Source organism: Globicephala melas, chromosome 3 (genome assembly GCF_963455315.2).
Source record: "Globicephala melas chromosome 3, mGloMel1.2, whole genome shotgun sequence".
NCBI classification, from domain to species: domain Eukaryota; kingdom Metazoa; phylum Chordata; class Mammalia; order Artiodactyla; family Delphinidae; genus Globicephala; species Globicephala melas.
The window spans coordinates 83,997,372-84,004,666 of record NC_083316.1 but is presented as its reverse complement, the minus strand read 5'-3'; the positions used below and the strand labels follow the sequence as shown (position 1 = coordinate 84,004,666).

Sequence of the window (7,295 nt, the reverse complement as noted above, 5' to 3'; positions counted from 1 at the left end):
AAATACATGCACCTCACTGTTCATTGCAGCTCTATTTACAAAAGCCAGGACATGGAAGCAACCTACATGTCCATCGACAGATGTGGCACATATATACAATGGAATATTACTCAGCCATAAAAAGAAACAAAATTGAGTTACTTGTAGTGAGGTGGATGGACCTAGAGACTATCATACAGAGTGAAGTAAGTCAGAAAGAGAAAAACAAATACCATATGGTAACACATATATATGGAATTTAAGAAAAAAAAAGGTTCTTAAGAACCTAGGGGCAGGACAGGAATAAAGACGCAGACATAGAGAACGGACTTGAGGACATGGGGAAGGGGAAGGGTAAATGTTTATTTTAATGCTAAACCTTTGGAAACTCTCCAAAAAAATCGCAGCAACAGTTTCATGCTTTCCATGAAGATGGTGACATTTATCCTCTGGCTTTATGTGCCTCTATGACACCTCTACAGTTTGAGAATGTCAGGTAAATGATATATAAGAATTATAAAACCACATATTATAAAAGAAAATAAAGTTTTCAATAAAGATGAGAAATTCAAAACAGGAAAATAAAGGTGGAAAATATCTGAAATCATGAATGAATGCAGTTAGTACAGTAATGTCTTATCATCTGTGGCTGTGGCAATCATGTTTTTATTTTTCTATAGAATGGAAAAATATATATTATTTTATATTGCGCAGTTATATATATTTGCATTAAATTTTTAAACTGCATGCATATATTTCTACATAGAATAGTTCCAATCCTCATGAGCAAATAGTCTACTGGAATGATTACTTCCCCACTTTTCTGGGCCACTTAAATGAGTCTAGGGGATACTGCAGGTATAAGGCATCTGTTTAAACCACATGTTCTCAATATGTAGATAGAAAAGTATAAATACATGTCCTTCAGGATCTTCATAATTTGTGAACGTGCCAAGCAGTTATACAAGCGTTTGGCTGAGACTTACTAAAAAGGCAAAAAAGAATTTAAGTGTAAGATACACTAAATTTCAAGTCAGTAAGTGTTGGTTTGAAAACTTTAAAAAGAAATCACTTTGCATAATATAAAACTTCTAGGAGAATCTGCCTCAGCAGATTATACCACTTCAGCAATATTTCCTGAACAACTAAAAGTGATTCCAGAGAAAAGTTACCTCTAGTGTGCGTGTATATGTGTGTGTGTTTTACTAGTGGTTTGGTTTCAATGGGATGAATAAATTTAAAGCAAATTTCTAACTCAGACTGATCTTGTTTATTGTGGAAGTGGATTTTTACTATAATTTTTATTTCCTGAGGTTTAATTTTTTTTAGTATATTAAATGCAACTATTTTCTGCGTTCTTGGTCTAGTCAACTTTAGTTTTGCCACACACTGTACTTTTCAGTAATGTAAAACCTATGGTTGGAAATGGATCACTGTGCAAAAAATAGATGCCAGGACAACGCAGTCCACTAAGTAGATGTGGATCCCAAATCCACTTGGGATTTGGACCCAAGATTTTAGAAATGCAATTGATTACATGATTCACAGCATCCAGGAGGTAATAATAAACCAGTGACAGTCAGGACATTCTTGATTTCTCATCTCAGGCTCAAAGTTTCTGGAGTCATCTCTGATGTCTCCCTAACTTCAGGTCCCATATTTAATAATCAAGTCCCGAAGTTCCACTGTCATGGATCTTTCAAATCAATTTCTTCCTTTCTATTCTCTTTGCCAACACCATATTTCAGACTTGCATTATCACAATCTGTTCTGTCACAATACAGACTTCACGCTAATGAATCCTGAAAATGCCATCAGGTTAATCTTCATAAAACACAATTCCGGGCATGTCACTCACCTGCTCAAAAATTTTCAGCAGCTCCCCAGTGCCTAGAGAATAAAGTCTCTACTTCTTAGCTTAAAATTCAAACTGTCCATGACATAGAAGCATGAATTCATTCTTATAGATTCTGTCATGACTCACATATCTACCTTTCTCAATTCTAACATTTAATTATCATAAGATTACGCTCTCTTATTTTTAATTTCCTCTGGACAATAACATTCATTACTCCAGAAATTTTTCTACTATGTTTTTTCAGAATTAAGTATCAGAGACAGTTTCTCAAAAGTAGCATTCACTATTTTTTCTGTATTACTGATATGAGACAAAGAAGAAAAGACATTCCATTACTTATCTGTGAAGCATAAAATCCTTGAGGTCAGAGATTGACCCTAATCTTCAGTCCTCCTCAATCTACCTTTACTTCCTTCTTCAACTTCTCAGCAGCCTTGTATGAGTCCAACAGATGTGTTCAGTAACTTCTGAATGCCCAGCCATGGAGAAATCAGGTAAGAGAAGAAAGTATCAAATGATATTTTCAAAGGCCATATTTGTCTAATCACTTTATTCTGCATTAACAGTCCACCTGTTCTGGGTTGTTTATCAGTGCTGTCTCTCTCTGCAAGGAGAATGATTACAGGTGAATCTCCACATGGATAATTTGGATGGGAGATCACTCAGACCACCTGTGTTTAATGCAGAACTAAAAATACTATTGGGGCCCCATAAATGTTAAATAGCACTAAGAGTAATAATAACTAACCTCTTCTTAGTAGATGTGCTCCTGGGTACACCCACTTGAATTTTTCCAATTACAATTCAAGAACATTTCATTTCCCTTTATTCAGAACCATTATTCAGGCTCTTCTGGAAATGTTTTATTCAGTTTGCACATCTCTTCTCCACAATCTTTGATTTAGAATTCAGCTCTCTAATAATGAGGGGAAATTGGGGTCTGAAAGAGAAAAACACCATTTTCTTAAAAGATGAATGCTACAGGCACACATTGTCTTAAATTACAATACAACTACATTTTAAAAATATCCATGATCATATCTCTGACATTACAGCATAATGACATGAGTAACATCAAAAACTGGTTTGAAAGGATTTTAGTGGTATTCTCTAGGCAAATGTGTGACCTGACTAGACAGGAATTGTGGATGTAAGTAAAAAATAGAAAATATCTTTTTCTTTTTGTGGTGGTGGTTGCTGTTATTGTTGTTGCCATTGATAATAAAGAAAAAGGTCTGATCCCTCTGGAAAGCTGTACTCAACCCTTTCCCTGGGCTGTAGTTTACTCTGCTATTCACACCAGAGGACATTGGGGCAGCATCTAAGGCACTGTAATGAGATCTGAGCAAAAAAAGCTTTCAAAATATCAATAAATCAGCCTGGTTTATCCCCAGCTCAGAGAGCTGGGACAACTCATTGTGAGACTTCCCTGTTTTTAACTGCGGAGCAGGCTGTTTTGCTTTGACTCCTTCGTAAACCCAAGTGTAACACATATCTACTTGGCCATTCTTGGGAAAAAAAGAAATAAAAAGAGTCATCCCTGGAGCATCTGAGTACTATAAGTTTGGAGAGCTTTAAGGGTCCAGCTGAGGCAACAGGGAACTCACAGCTGAATGACTGCTTGCTAATGGAGGAATGAAAGGACATGATGGACACAGAAGCAGTGGCGGACAAGTGTCTTGGTGGGGAAATCTGCCAACCTGACAATGCCTTGCCCAGGAAATAGGGATGCATTTAGAACCACACTATTTTTAAATGACCACCATGACAAGAGCTGTTAAGTATTAAACAGGTGTGTGCTATCCGTGATTGCATTTGGATCTCGCAATTTAGTGGTGTCAGTAGAACTAATGACTGAGACGGATAAAGTGGCATACTTCCCTCATGGATTAAGATTCTGTATGAAAGCCAAAATAAAGTGCTGCACACCTGCCACATTTGAGAAAACAGAGTCATAATTCCTAAGATGCTTATCTAAACTTTCTGGTATTAAATTCTCAAATGGATCAGCTGAAAATATTTCAGATATTTGCAAGTTACAGAAAATCACAAAAATTCTTTGGGCATATATCAGTTTCAAATCTCTTACTCAGGTTAGCTACAAAATTACATTTACTATGACTCCTGCACGTGTGATCTAATAAGATCACTGACATATATTAATTACTATAAGATGAAAGAAAACAATGATGTAGAATAAAACAGTAGTTTAAAAAAATCCCCATTTCCAATGCTTTACACTTGAATTTGTTAAATTTTTAAATATATACATAAAGAGTATTTGGCAGGTGAAATAAAAACTTGCAAAATATCTTTGAAATTTCCCCTCAGAATTTTAAGCTACTTTATAAACATTATTTTTCCTTCCTTTTTTCTTCAATATAAATAAGACTATAATTGAGTTTTTTCTGAAAAGAGCTCAGTAATTCAAAAACTCTTTGCTCTATTCAAGAGGTTTTGCTATGAATTATACAGTGTAAACTAATAAATAAGACATTAGTCCATATCATCAAAAAAACTATTCTGTGAGTGGAAATTACATCTTCAGAAAAGCACAAATATAATATATGAAGATTTAATTGCCATACTAGAGATACAAAATAATTGGAGCAATAAAAATTTTTAATTAAAAATTATGCTTTCAAAATTTGAAGATAATATTGAGACACATCTCAGACAAATGGAAGAATTTCAACAGAGGTAAAAGGTAAGGCCTTTTTGGGAAAAGAGAATATTTTAAGTAATATTAAAATAGATATAATAAAATTATCTTCATAGAAGATATGCAAATCAATCAATGTGATACACCACATCAACAAAAGAAAAGACAAAACCACATGATCATCTCAACAGATGCAGAAAAAGCATTTGACAAAATTCAACATCCATTCGTGATCAAAAAAAAACCCTCTTACCAATGTAGGTATAGAGGGAGCATATCTCAACTTAATAAAAGCTATTTATGACAAGACCACAACCAATATAATACTCAATGTGAAAAACTGAAAGCCTTCCTGCTAAAATCTGGAATAAAACAAGGATGCTCATTCTCACTTCTCTTCAACATAGTATTGGAAGTCTTAGCCACAGCAATCAGACAAGAAAAAGAAATAAAAGGTATCCAAATTGGAAGGGAAGAGGTAAAATTGTCATTATATGCACATGACATGTACTATATATAGAAAACCCTAAAGACTCCACACAAAAACTACTAGAACTGATAAATGAATTCAGCAAGGTAGTAGGATACAAGATTAACACACAGAAATCAGTTGCATTTCGTTACACTAACAATGAAATATTAGAAAGGGAATGTAAAAAAAAAAACCTTTTAAAACCACACCAAAAATAAATAAATAAATAAAATACTTAGGAATAAACCTGACCAAAGAGGTGAAAGACTTATATGCTGAGAACTATAAAACATTAACTCATTATTGCCCAGGGGATTTTTGCAGAAACTAATGCCTGTGGCTGGAGATTTTTATTTTGGCCAGCCAAAAATTAATTCTGTTATTTCACTAACACTCTGTTGGTTATTACATTCAATAGTTACACCTGACACACCTGTAAAGTCTTCTAATTTTTGTGAAATGTTGTCTTCAATCGACTCTTCTGTAGAAGCAAAGGAGCATTCTCCAGCACTGTGAGTTTCATTTTCACTTTCCATATTAGAATCAATCACTAAAGTTTTTGTCTTTTTATTGGTCTAACAGTCACATCGTCTGAATCAGAACTATGTTCTGAAGAACTATCACCTTCTGAGACACTAGTATATGTGTCGCTCAGATAATCAGATAAAGTATCTGCATAAAATTCACCAAAAAATTTTTCTTCACTCAAAATTTTGCAATGTGTCATTTTTGAAAATTTTTCGTTTATAACATACACAAGGTTGAAACAAAAACCTAATGGAGCAGAATGCAAATGATAATGACAATCATAAGTTGTATAATGAACCCTTGATCAATTGTAAGCTCTAACAACTTCGCACAGTGATGTTAATTGTAGCACTCTCTATAAACGTATTGATAACATCTCCAGTCAATAGCGTTTGGGTAACAAAAGACATACTAATATGTCTCCAGTCAATAATGTGTTAATAAAGGAAATTAAAGATGATTCAAAGAAATGGAAAGGTAGCCCATACTCTTGGACTGGAAGACTTAATATTGTTAAAATGGCCATACTTCCCAAAGGAATATACAGATTTAATGTGACCCCTATCAAATTACCCATGACATTTTTCACAGAACTAGAACAAATAATACTAACATTTATATGGAACCATAAAAGACCCAGAATTGCCAAAGCAATTCTGAGGAAAAAGAACAAAGCAGGACGCATAACCCTTCCAGACTTCAGACAATACTACAAAGCTACAGTAATCAAAGCAGTGTGGTATTGGCACATAAACAGATATACGGATCAATGGAACAGAAGAGAGAGCCCAGAAGTAAACCAACATACCTATGGTCAATTATTCTTCAACAAAGGAGGCAATATAAAATGGGAAAAAGACAGTCTCTTCAGCAAATGGTGCTGGAAAGGTTGGACAGCTGCATGTAAATCAATGAAGTTAGAACACACCCTCACACCATGTACAAAAGTAAATTCAAAATGGCTTAAAGAATTAATTATAAGACACCATAAAACTTCTAGAAGAGAACATAGGCAACACATTCTCTAATATAAATCGTACCAATGTTTTCTTAGGTCAGTCTCCCAAGGCAACAGAAATAAAAACAAAAATCAACAAATGGGACCTAATCAAACTTACAAGCTTTTGCATAGCAAAGGAGGCCACAAACAAAATGAAAAGACAACCTATGGAACAAGAGAAAATATTTGCATATGATGTGACGAACAAGGGTTTAATTTCCAAAGTATACAAACAGCTCATACAACTCAACAACAACAACAAAAAACCCAATCAAAAAATGTGCAGAGGACCTAAATAGACATTTCTCCAAAGAAGACATATGGATGACCAATAGGTACATGAAAAGGTGCTCAACATCACTAATTATTAGAGAAATGCAAATTAAAATTACAGTGAGGTGCCACCTTACACAAGTCAGAATGGCCATCATTAAAAAGTCTACAAATAACAAATGCTGGAGAGGGTGTGGAGAAAAGGGAACCCTCTTATGCTACGGGTGGGAATGTAAGTTGGTGCAGCCATTATGGAAAACAGTATGGAGATTCCTCAGAAAACTAAAAATAGAGGTGATCCAGCAATTATCTGGGCAAAACCGTAATTCAAAAATATACATGCACCCCTATGTTCATAGCAGCACTATTCACAATGACCAAGACATGGAAACAATCTAAATGTTCATTGACAAATAAATAGATAAGGAAGATGTGTACATACTACTCAGCCATAAGAAAGAACAAAATAATGCCACTTGCAGCAGCATGGATGCAACTAGGGATTATCATACTAAGTGAAGCA

The 7,295-nt window shown here is 34.5% G+C and overlaps 1 long non-coding RNA gene across 1 annotated transcript in view; it reads right to left on the bottom strand.

Moving 5' to 3' along the window:
* Positions 1-2,173: 2,173 nt before the first annotated feature.
* Positions 2,174-7,295, bottom strand: part of LOC132597002 (uncharacterized) — a 355,690-nt gene continuing 350,568 nt past the window's right edge. Inside the window, exons 3-4 of the long non-coding RNA XR_009563284.1 lie at positions 2,586-2,777; positions 2,174-2,304 (exon numbers count right to left, since the gene is read on the bottom strand). This is a non-coding gene — a long non-coding RNA (uncharacterized lncRNA). The remainder of the gene's footprint in view (positions 2,305-2,585; positions 2,778-7,295) is intronic.